Source organism: Crocuta crocuta, unplaced genomic scaffold (genome assembly GCF_008692635.1).
Source record: "Crocuta crocuta isolate KB4526 unplaced genomic scaffold, BGI_CrCroc_1.0 scaffold113, whole genome shotgun sequence".
Taxonomy (NCBI): domain Eukaryota; kingdom Metazoa; phylum Chordata; class Mammalia; order Carnivora; family Hyaenidae; genus Crocuta; species Crocuta crocuta.
In genome coordinates this window covers 12,167,564-12,180,735 of record NW_027530368.1, presented here as the reverse complement: position 1 = coordinate 12,180,735, position 13,172 = coordinate 12,167,564, and the positions used below count along the sequence as shown (strand labels likewise).

The window sequence follows — 13,172 nt, the reverse complement described above, 5'->3', positions numbered from 1 at the left end:
TGTTCACTGTAGTACTCCTTCGGCTGTACCATGTGGCCTTATAATAAAAGAAGCTGTTGGGGCTTCTGGGTGGCTCAGTCAGTTGAGCATCTGACTTTGGCTCAGGTCATGATCTCACGGTTCGTGGGTTTCAGCCCCATGGCAGGCTCTGTGCTGACAGCTAGCTCAGAGCCTGGAGACTGCTTTGGATTCTGTGTCTCCCTCTTTCTCTGACTCTTCCCTGCTCACGCTGTCTCTCTTTCTCTCAGAAATAAAAAAATAAAAATAAATAAATAAAATAAAATAAACGAATGAATGAATAAATAAATAAATAAATAAATAAATAAAACAAGCTGCATCAGGAAATCACAACTTGCTATTTGGAATAGTACTAAGAGAATATGATATCTTCCTAAAATGTTAAATTAGGGTGTCTGAATGGCTCAGTTACTTGAGCATCTGACTTTGGTTCAGGTCACGATCTCACAGCTCTTGAGTTCAACTCCTGTGTTGGGCTCTATGCTGACAGCTCAGAGTCTGAAGCCTGCTTCGGATTCTCTGTCTCCCTCTCTCTGCCCTTCCCCTTCTTTTGTCTCTCTCTCTCTCTCTCTCAGAAATAAACACTTAAAAAAATAAAAAATAAAATAAAATATATTGAACAACAGGCAAATCAATTTCCATTGAGATTAGCACCTCTCTCCTTTGAGGATACAGCTTTCTTCTTTTTCCAGACACAGACTTCTAAAAGAAGTGACTGTCTTCTTAAATGACCCAGATTCCTTGATCATATGGTAGGTTGATAGGTGGGTACCAATCATGATAACTTGGCCATTACTGGTCCAGGGATGGGCATATGATTGAGGCCAGGCCAATCACAACTCATTCCCAGAACTGTTCTTAAACTGTACTTCTTAAATTGCTCTTAAACTCATTCTAGTTGGAAGATATGAGTGTGAGTTTAGAGTGATTGAAACTTATTGTGGAAAGATAAGGATCCCATCCTGGGAAGAAGCGGGGTTGAGAGAAAAAAGGCTTCCCTGTACAGAGAAACGGAAAGAGAGGTATACAAAGTCCCATTGACAATTCATGTTCCTTTCTCAAGACATCCCTGAGGCCAGTGCCACCCCTACTCTACCTAAGGTTTGGTTATTTGACTCGATGAATTTTCCCCTGTTTGCATAAGCCAGTTCATGTTGGGTTTCTAGCTTGTTGTCCTACTACCCCAGCAGATCAATTCCACTCTTCCATTTTACCTTGCTGTCTATGTTTTATATATCTATTTTTATGTAGCTTGTATTTCTTAGCATATAATTTTGCCATTACTTTTTTTCCACCATTCACAGAATGGCCACAAGTTAATATACCAAAATCTAGCAGCTTCCCAGCTGCAGAATATTTAGATTGTTTGTTTTCCCCCTCATTATTATTACCCTAACATTACAATGACCAGGTTGGTATATGTAGTTTTATTCTTCTGTTGAATTAATTCTCAAGTGAAATTCCCAGGAGTGGGATTGCTGAATCAAAGGGTATGAGCACTTCCATGGTTTTTGACACAAAGGTGAATGTTTCTTACATTTCAAAAAAAGTTTGCTTGGATGTCAAGTTTAAAAGGAAATGTCAGTCTTTAATAGTGAGAGCGTTGAGTCACTCTCTCTTGCTTAAATTTCTGTCACTTGGCCCAATTGTTATTTGTTGCTCATCTAGAATACCTGGCAGTATGAAGAAAGTCCTGAGGTCACAGGAGGTGGCTGTGCTGGGGTTTTGCCCTGCCCAGGAATGGAGCTCCAGGGTGTGGTGGAGGGTTCTTGCAGAGGAAAGGGAGAGCTGTGGAAGGGACCAGAAACATCAAGAGGGCTTTTAAATACCAAATTCTCTTTACCCACAGCCAGATTCAAACTCTTATTGAAGGAAGCAACCCTCCGCAAGATAATAAGTCCCTAATAAATTATCCTATTAGATCCTCCTAAACCACTTCAGGTTTTTCTTTCATAGCACTTATCATTACTGCAAATTATTAATTATGCAACTGATTGTCTCATTTCTGGGAATTTAACTTAAGAATGAATTCTTTTTTCTTTTTATTTCTTTAAGTAGGTTTCATGCCCAGTAGAGACCCCAACACAGGGCTTGAACTCATGAACAATGAGATCATGACCTGACCCTAAATCAAAAAGTTGGATGCTTAACAAACTGAGCCACCAAGGTGCTCCCTAAGAATTAATTCTTAAACGAGCACTAACTTAAGAATTAATTCAACAGCAAAAAAGTCTATATACATCATATTGTCTGTGAGCTTCATGAAGGCAGAGATTGGTGTCCTTTTCCTTCACTCCTATATCCTAAGCACCTAAAACAGTACCTGACACATCATAGGTACTGAATAAATATTTTTAGAATGAATACATCATATTAGCATAATAAAAGAAACTAGGTTAATTATATTTCTGTAAGTTTTTAACATTTATTTTTCAGAGAGAGAGAGAGAGAGAGAGACAGAGTGTGAGTGGGGGAGGGGCAGAGAGAGAGGGAGACAATCCAAAGCAGGCTCCAGCCTGACACAGGGCACCAACCCATGAACCTCGAGATCATGACCACAGCCAAAGTTGTTCGCTTAACTTACCAAGACACCCAGGCACTCTTTCTTTTTTCTTTTTAAATGTTTATTTATTTATTTTAAGAGAGAGCAAGCAGGGGAGGTGCAGAGAAGGAGAGAGACAGAATCCCAAGCAGGCTCTGAACTGTCAGCACAGTGCCCAATGCAAGGTTCAAACCTACAAATCATGAGATCAAGACCTGAGCCGAAACCAAGAGTTGGGCGCTTAACCAACTGAGCCACCCAGGGGTCCCTGAACCATTTTTTTCAAATTTAAGTTAACATTTTAAGGGACACACTTGGGAAATGCCAAATCCATGTGTTAGGGAAAAGTATTAAAATGAGGTAAGGATACGGCACAAAAAAAGACACTCAGATCAATGGAACAGAATAGAGAACCCAGAAATGGACCCACAAACATATGGCCAACAAATCTTTGGCAAAGCAGGAAAGACTATCCAACGGAATAAAGACAGTCTCTTCAGCAAGATGTGAAGAAAGAGGATCTCTTTTGCACTGCTTGTGGGAATGCAAACTGGTATAGCCACTCTGGAAAATAGCATGGAGGTTCCTCAAAAAATTAAAAATAGAACTACCCTATGACCCAGCAATTGTACTACTAGGTATTTATCCAAGGGATACAGGTGTGCTGTTTTGAAGGGCACATGCACTCCAATGTTTATAGTAGCACTATTAACAACAGCCAAAGTATGGAAAAAGCCCCAATGTCCATCGATGGATAAATGGATAAAGAAGATGTAGTATATATATACAATGGAATATTACTTGGCAATCAGAAAGAATGAAATCTTGCCATTTGCAACTATGTGGATGGTATTATGCTAAACGAAATTAGTCAGAGAAAGAGAAATATCACATGACTTCACTCCTAAGAGGAATTTAAGATACAAAACAGATAAACATAAGGGATGGGATGTAAAAATAATATAAAAGCACTGAGGGGTACAAAACATAAAAGAGTCTTAAATACAGAGAACAAACAGAGGGTTGCTGAAGGGGTTACAGGAGGGGGGATGGGCTATGTGGGTAAGGAGCATTAAAGAATCTTTTGAAATCATTGTTGCACTATATGCTAACTTGGATGTAAATTAAAAATAAATAAATAAATGAAGATGCAGCCAGGATAAGTAGCCTTGTGTGTTTCTCAGGAATTCTGTACCCCTCAGAACTTGCCTGTGAACTGCTGCATCCAGTTGGAGTATAACAGAGAGGAACTTCAGTGATATGACTGACTTGAAGGGAATTTGGATGAAGTTAATCAACACAGCATTTTGATAATTAGGTGGAAATATAATCGTCCCAGTTAATGTTCTCTTGAAAATTCATAATTTGTGGATTATTGGGCAGTATTACAGGCCAATCCCATCTAACTTAGAAGGCATCTTTCTCTCTCTTTTTTTAAATGTTTATGTATTTATTTATTTATTTGATTTAAATTTCTTTAAGGTTTATTTATTTTTAAGAGAGAGAGAGAGAGAGACAGAGTGTAAGCAAGGGACGGGCAAAGAGGGAAGGAGACATAGAATAGGAAGCAGGCTCCAGGCTCCGAGCTCAGCCCATAGCCTGATGTGGGACTTGAACTCACGAATCGTGAGATCATGACCTGAGCCCAAGTTGGAAGCTTAACCAACTGAGCCACCCAGGAGGCCCTATGTTTATTTATTTTTGAGAGAGAGAGACAGAGACAGATTGCAAGCTGGGGAGGGGCAGAGAGAAAGGGAGACGCACAAAGCAGGTTCCAGGCTCCAAGCTGTCAGCACAGAGCCCAATGCTGGGCTCAAACACACGAACAACAAGATCATGACCTGAGCTGAAGTGGACAGATTACCTGACTGAGCCACCCAGGTGCCCCAGAGGCATCTCTTAGGATGTTTTTTGTTTGTTTGTTTGTTTGTTTTTCAAATTTCTGAGAGAGAACATGAGCAGGGAAGGGTCAGAGAGAGGGAGACACAGCATGTGAAGTAGGCTCCAGGCTCTGAGCTAGCTGTCAGCACAGAGCCCAACGCGGGGCTCGAACCCACAAACTGTGAGATCATGACCTGGGCTAAAGTCGGACGCTTAACTGACTGAGCCACCCAGGCGCCCCTCTTAGGATGTTTCTTTAGGCAGTTCATTTGTGAGCATTTTCCCAGTGCTGACATATATTGAAATGAATCTTCTGCATGTTTTAAAAGATTAACATATCCAAATAAAAAGATTAATTAATTCATAGAGACTTTCTCTGACTGTATAAGTGAGAAACTATTCTGGCGTTTACTCACTGTGAGTATAAAGAGCTCTAGATTAGGAATCTAGATTTGCTGAGACACCAGGTTCTAATTCAAGCCCTGCTCCTAAGCAAACTGCTTCATCTTTTGGGAACCTTTCTGAGCCTTAGAGACTCCTTCTATAAAGTAAGAGGATTGAATTAAAAGACTGTAATATTCCTTCCAGATCAGATAGCCAATGGTGCTTATCCAAAAGCACATTTAGTTTCCAGAAATGGCATAAATAACTGTGAACATGAATTCCTGGTTAATACACTCATTACTGTGGCCAGTACAATCTCTGGGACCATTACAGCGAAGTGGATACTAAAACAAAATTCAAATTTCACAACTTAAATCATGATTGCTCTTCAACTGAGTAATTCAAAAGACTCTCACAGAACAGGTTTGAGTAGGCCCACTTATATTTAAGACTGACTGAGAAGAAAAGTGAAATGTGATGAAAGATACACTGAAATTAACCCAAAGCAGACCCTTTGCTATTTGCAGGTCTATAGTAGGACCACTTTATTTACCAGCTTCGTTCTGTGACCTTATAAGTGTTCTCTTGAGCTTCCAGCACTTGATTTTCCCCTCAGATACATTTCCCCTGTACTGCTTATCTTGTAAAATTAACTACTGTGTTACAAATGTATGAGCCAAAGCTAATTTTATAAGAAACTTGAGTGAGAGGAAATCAATCTTTCAAGGTCCCTCAAGTCCCGAGATCATAAAGAAAGGGCTAAAGAAGTCATTTCTGGCTTTTTGCTTTTGATTTCCTTCTTAGTTTCAGTTTTCTGTTTTTGAAACTCTTTCCCCAGAACTTCCATGGCATATATAGATGCTCCTAAACAAAACAATGACGAATACTATGCTGTTAGAAAGGTCACAGCCTGCACAGAGAACAGACACTGCCAGGCTGGCTTGTTAGTGGAAATTTACAAATGATAATAGGGCTGCTACTTTTGCTTTAAGAGCAACTCCCACTTGGGGACCTGTGACTGTGTAGTCACCAAAAAGCAAAAAGTAGTTAATTCTTTGATTTACTGAAAGGAACCCTATTGATCAAGTTCACGGAAGGTTATTAGTTCATTTTACACTTTTCACAGTTTGGCAACCACAGACACTTCAGCACTCACAAGTGGTCAGATTTAATTGTTCCTGAGTTACCAAATTATGGGCTATGTCGATTATAAGTCCAAACTTAATGCAGCTCAAGCTTAAAATTCTAAGAATTGTTTTCAGTCTGTGTCTGTGTTATGAGATTGTGAGTGTGTGTGTTTGTTATGTAAAACGCAAGTCTAATGACTGTTTTGAAAAGATCTAGGCAAAGGGTCATGACAACAATTCAGCTATTTAGCACAACTCTCTGTCAACAAATCACTAGAGAAAGGCTTAAAGTGAGGTAATAATTCCGGCTCATTGTCAGTGAATAAACACCAGGCATCTATAGACATGTTTAATTAATTCCTGCACTCTCTTCAAATACAAATTAATACAAAGTAGCATTTTGCAACTTGAAGGAAATTACCCACATGGCTGAGATGTGCATCGCCAAAGACTGTATAATTTAAGTGTGGATTTATGTATAGAATATACAGGAATTTGAGTAATATTTTGAAATTAACATTTATTTCACAGAAACGGCAAATAAAGTAGAGAATAAAAGATGGCAAGGCAGATACCAGTCACAAGTAACAACAAGGCAAGCCAAGCTGTGCTGTTAGAGGTGTAAACAAACTACCCCCTCAGCACCAAGGAGGAGCAATTTAAACCAGATGGGAGCACAAGCTTCACAGAGAAAGGAAAGTGGCTCCGGAGTTGTTCTGTGAAGATGAGTACTGTTTTGATTAATAGATAAGGGGAGGAAGGCATTCCAGTTAGAGGGACATCAGAGGCCAGAAGAGTGAAAAGCACCACCTGGGACAGTCCTGGGTAAAAAATGGGAATGGTAGAAGATGGGGCTGGACCTGTGTTAAGGACTCATTTTGAACAGCCTTGAATGTTGACCTAACAAAGGTGAATCCATTAAAGAAAGATTTTCTTTTCCATGTTTGTGCTTTACTTATTTTTTTTAATGGAAAAATATAAATATACATTATAAATACTTAAATACTATGAGGAGTAGTGAATAATACTGTGAGAAGTGTAAAGAAGTGGAGAAGTCTTTGATAATCCCACAACTCTGGAGATAACTATTGTTAGGTTAAATTGATAATATCAAAATTTTAACAAGTAATGCTAAATTGCCCTCTTAAAAGTTTCTATCTACTAACTTCCACCAATAGTAAATAAGGTTGCTTGCTTTCCTACATATTTACCAACACTGAGTATTTTAATTCTGTTTCACCTTTGCCGATCTCATAGGAGAAAAATAACTTTTCATTCTTAAGTGTCATACATTTTGTTGTGGTCATTTCACTTCTTTGCCCCTAATTTGAAATGCCCCCTTTATTATAACTCACCAGTATATCCCAGCATATACCATATGCAAAGCACTCAATAAATGAAGAAATATAATAGATAGGAATGGTCTGTTGCTGCTCTTTAGAAGAGGAAAATGGTATAATCATATCTGCGTTGTCCTGATGGCATTATAAAGAAAGGACTGAGAGCTTAAAGGTTCTGAATTCAGAGGACAGTCAGAAAATCATTATCATATTCCAAGCAAGAAAATGTTGAATGGCTTACTTAGGATAGGGCCAGTGTGGATGGAAGATGGGAGTGGAAATGGAGCATTACCGAGGTGGAACTGAGATGATGAAAAGCACGTATAAGGGCTGAAGAAGATGAAAGAGAAGAAAGTGTTAAAGAAAACTGGAGTCTCTAGCTTGCGTGCTTGAGTGGATTTTCATACAGTTAATGGAAATATGGAACCCAAAATGAGGAATATTTTTTTTTTTTGCAAAGAGTTTCAACTGAGTCCATTTTATACATTAAGTGGGACTTGCCTCTTCCTACTCAACTTGCCTCTTCATATTCCAATCTGTGACCTTGTTGTTCTAATGATAATGTTGCATCAGTTTTCACTATTTTGCTTCTTTTTCTTTAAGTAAATTCTAGCACCAAGGTGGGGTTCGTACTCACAACCCCAAGATCAATAGTTGCATGCTCTACTGACTGAGGTAGCCAGGCACCCCAACTATTTTACTTTTTTTTTTTTTACATCTTTGATTTCCAGTTTTCCATGAGAGTCCTCCACCTAAAAGCATATTCAACTTGCTCCTTTATTCAACTGCATCATTATTCTAGTCTCTCCTTTATTACTCCCATTGCCTCTACTTTTTTCTTTTTTACCACCACTTATCAACATATTAATTAATTCACTTATTTAACTAGTATTTAGGGAGAGCTTTCAATAAATCAGGCATGGTCTACAGGATGAGGAACATTAGTAAATAAAAGGGATAAAATTCCCTACTTCTTGGAGCTCACGTATTGTTCTACTTACTCATTATTTTCTTCTTATCTGCTTCCACCATTGTCCTGGAATTGTTCTGTTGAAAATTGACACTGACTTCAAGATTGTTAAATCTAAGTGCCATTACTTGGCCTCTTTGACCTCTCTGCAGCACTTGACATTGTTGACAGCTATCTATTCCAAAGCCAAAACCTTATTATAACTATTGTTCATGCATTCCCTAGAGAACTCTGAAGAATGTTTTGGTCCCAGTAGATATCTAACATATTTTAATAGGTAGAGATTAAGTTGAGTGCATTCCAAGTACAAAAAAATGAAAGGGCAGGAAGCCATGGGCCATTATTTGGAATATTTATTTCAGTTTAGCCATAAGTGAGGAGGAAGAATACTATGAGGAAGAACAACTGTATGCAAACAAATTAGATAACTTAGGTGAAATATACAAATTCCTAGACACAAACTACCAAAACTAACTCAAGAAGAAATAGACAATTTCAATAGATCTACAAGTGAATAGATTGAATTAGTAATAAAAACTACCTACAAAAAAAAGTCCAGACCCAGATGGCTTCACTACTGAATTCCACCAAACATAGGTGCTATAGGTACAAACAAGCCCAATATTGGAGGAGTTTATACATTACCTTATCATTAATGAACTGCTGAAGGTTAGGAGAGATAAATAATATAAGGGGAGGGTCAAATTACTTCCCTTTCTAAACAGAGCTGCTGCTGAACTATCTGACTCAATTATAGCCCTAACTGGGCTAGATCCTGGCTCTGGATCTTTCAGACACAGGTTCTATGACATTTACTGCTTGACTGGACATCAAATATTAAGGTTGTAAAGTATTCCAATAGTTCTATGCTGGAATGTGGTATCAGAAGCAGTCATAAATATACTAAATATAAGAATCACCCACAGTGGGCCTTAATACAATCCACCTGCCTAGAAAGTAGTCTAAAAGTAGATGATGCTGGTATGAAGCAGGTGGCTTACTGCTATCTTAGGAAGGTGGCATCACTTTAGTTAAATCAGCCAAACTTGCTTTCACAATCTTTAGTAAGGAATCAAAACTACTCGGAAAATGTGACCAAAGTTTATGTCAAACCATGGCCATAACCATCACACCAAATTCTCTTAAATATTATATAAACCAAAAATAAGCTTTCTCCTCATACCTCTCCATTTCTACTTCCATAGAAATATTTGCCAAAAATATAAACACAGATACTTCCATTGTCTTACAAAATTTTATTACTTCTGTACATTGGTCATACTTCTGTCATAGATATTATCAGGCTATTATCTTGTCAACTCCTGAATTTTAGGGCAGGAACAAGACCTTTGATACTCAGGCAGTAGTCTGCTCATTTTGAGCATATTAGATGCATACTGGTATGATTTTTCCTTCATGTTCTTCTCACTTCTTTCTTTCTGCTTGGTAGCCTCTATGAAAAATCTAGTGCTCCATTTTATCTATTATCTTAATTCATTCATTTACCAAATATTTATTGAGCATCTTGTATGTTCCAAATACTGTCATAGGCTCTGGGGATTTGGTAGTGAACAAAATCCCTGCCCTCATGGAACTTACAATCTAATAAAGGAGGCAGATGATAAGCAAATAGATATATAATGGTGTTGGTAAGTGCTATGTAGAAACAGTCAGGGAGCTAGAGAATGACTAAGTTGATAGGGTAGTCATCACATTCTATCAGAGACCTGAAAGCAAAGGGAAACTTTGCAGATATCTAGAGGGAGGGTCTTCTGGACAGAGGGAACAGAAGATATAAAGGCTCTAAGAGATGAATATGCTTGGTGTGTAAAAATAGCATGAAAGACAGTATGCAACACAGTGTACAGGGATGCCTGCTGGAAAAATAGGTTAGAAAAAAAGGTGGGGGTGGGGCAGCTGGGCAACTCAGTCAATTAAGTGGACTCTTGATTTCAGCTCATGTCATGATCTCAGGGTCATAAGATCTAGCTCAGTGTCAGTGTGGAGCCTGCTTGGAATTCTCTCTCTGTTCTTCCCCCCTTTACATGCACACACACAGGTGTGCTCTCTCTCTTTCAAAATAAATAAATAAACTAAAAAGAAAAACAGAAAAAGATGGGGGAGAAAGGAGGAAAAATAATTGAAACCACAGAAATACAATGTCTTATAAGAGAATATTATGAAAAATTATATTCCAACAAATTGGACAATCTAGAAGAAACTGGATGAATTCCTAGACACATACAATCTTCCAAAACCAAATCAGAAAGAAATTGGAAATTTGAACAAACTGATTACTAGTAATGAAACTGAATCAGTAATCAAAAAAATCCCAACAAACAAAAGTCCAGGACCTTCACAGGTAAATTCTACCAAAGATTTAAAGAAAAGTTAATATATATTCTTCTCAAACTATTCCAAAAAATAGAAAAGGAAGGAAAGCGTCTAAATACATTTTATGAGCCCAGAATTTCCCTGATACCAAAACCAGATAAAGACACTACAAAAAAAGAAAACTACAGGCTAATGTCTTTGATGAACATAGATGAAAAAATCCTCAATAAAATAGTAGCAAACTAAATTCAACAATGTGTTAAAAAAAATCATTCATCACAATCAAGTGGGATTTATTCCTGGGATGCAAGGGTGATTCAATAGTCATAAATAAATCAGTGTGATATATCAAGAGAAAAGATAAAAACCACATGATCAATAGATGCAGAAAAAGCATTTGACAAAACACAACATTCATTCATGATAAGATCTCTCAAGAAAGCAGATTTAGAGGGAACATGCCTCATCATTATAAAGGATATATATGAAAAACTCACAGCTAACATTGTACTCAATGGTGAAAAACTGAAACCTTTCCCCTATGCTGAGGAACAAGATATGGATGTCCACTCTTACCGCTTTTATTCAGCATAGTACTGGAAGTCCTAGCCACAGCAATCAGACAGGAAAAAGAAATAAAAAGCATCCAAATGTGTAAGGAAGAACTAAAACTTTCACTATTTGCAGATGACATAATATTATACCTTGAAAGCTATAAAGACTCCACTGAAAACTACTAGAACTGATAAATGAATTCAATCTGTTGCATTTCTATATAGTAATAATGAAGCATCACAAAGAGAATAAGAAAGTAATCCCATTTATAATTGCACCAAAAATAATAAAATACCTAGGAATAAGCTTAATCAAGGAGGTGAAAGACCTGTACTCTGAAACTTAAAAATCAAAGAAATTGAAGATGACACAAACATATGGAAATATATTCCATGCTCATGGATTGGGAGAACAAATATTGTTAAAATGTCCATACCACCTAAAGGAATCTACAGATTTAATGCAAGCCCTATTAAAATACCAACAACATTTTTCACATAACTAGAAAAAATAATCCTAAGATTTGTATGAAACTACAAAATAGCCAAAGCAATCTTGAGAAAGAAAAACAAAACTGGAGGTATTACAATCCAAGGTTTCAAGATAAACCACAAAGCTGTGGCAATCACAACACTACGGTACAGGCATAAAAGTAGACACAAAGTTCAAGGGAATGGAATAGAGAGTCCAGAAATAAACCCACAATTATATAATCAATTAATCTATGACAAAGGAGGCAAGAATATGTGATAGAAAAAAGATAATGTCTTCAATAAATGGTGATGGGAAAACCGGACAGCAACATGCAAAAAAATAAAGCTGGACCACTTTCTTACAGGATACATAAAAATAAACTCAAAACAGATTAAAGACCTAAATGTGAGATCTGAAACCATAAAAATCCTAGAAGAGAGTACAGGTAGTAATCTCTGATATTGGTCATAACAACATGTTCCTAAATATGTCTCCTGAAGAGAAATAAAAGCAAAAATAAATTATTGGGACTATATCAAAATAAAAAGCTTCTGCACAGTGAAGGAAATAACCAACAAAACTAAAAGACAACCTACTGAATGGGAGAAGATACTTGCAAATGATATATCCAATAAAGGGTTAGTATCCAAAATAAATAAAGTAGTTACACTACTCATTACTAAAAAACAATCCAATTTAAAAATGAACAGAAGACATGAACAGACATTTCTACAAAGAAAAAATGGGTGAGAGACACATGAAAAGATGCCCAGCATCACTCATCATCAAGGAAATGCAAATCAAAACCACAATGAGATATCACCTCTCACCTGTTAGAATGGCTAAAATAAAACACAAGAAACAAGTGTTGGTGAGGATGTAGAGAAAAGAAAACTCTCGTGCTTTGTTGGTGAGAATGAAAACTGGTGCAGTCACTGTGGTAAATTGTATGAAGCTTCCTTAAAATACTGAAAATAGGGGTGCCTGGGTGGCTCAGTCTATCAAGCCACAAGTCTACAATTGATTGATTGATACAAGTCAATCAATATCAAACTCTTGATATTGGCTTGGGTCATGATTTCATGGTCGTGAGATTGAGCCCCACATTGGTCTCCACTCTGAGTGAAGGCTGCTTGAGATTCTCTCCCTTTCTCTCTGCCTCTGTCCTTCTCAAAATAAATAATTAAACTTAAAAAAATTGAAAATAGAAACGCCATATGATCCAGTAATTCCATTACTGGGTATTCACCCAAAGAACATGAAAATTTGAAAAGATACCTGTATCCCTATGTATACTGTAGCATTATTTACAATCACCAAATTATGAAAGCAACCCAAATGTCCATCAATAGATGAATGGATAAAGAACACACACACATAAAATATTACGCAGCTATAAAAAAAGAACGGCATCTTGCCATTTGCAACAACAGTAGATCAAGAGGGTATAATGTTAAATGAAGTAAGTCAGTCAGAGAAAGACAAATACTATAAAACTTCACTCATATGTGGAATTTAAGTAACAAAATAAAAAAGAGACAAAAAAA

General features: G+C 37.2%; 1 long non-coding RNA gene across 1 annotated transcript in view; it reads right to left on the bottom strand.

The window, feature by feature from the left end:
- Positions 1-1,699: 1,699 nt before the first annotated feature.
- Positions 1,700-13,172, bottom strand: part of LOC144233379 (uncharacterized) — a 70,053-nt gene continuing 58,580 nt past the window's right edge. The window contains exon 3 of the long non-coding RNA XR_013335660.1: positions 1,700-1,806. This is a non-coding gene — a long non-coding RNA (uncharacterized LOC144233379). The remainder of the gene's footprint in view (positions 1,807-13,172) is intronic.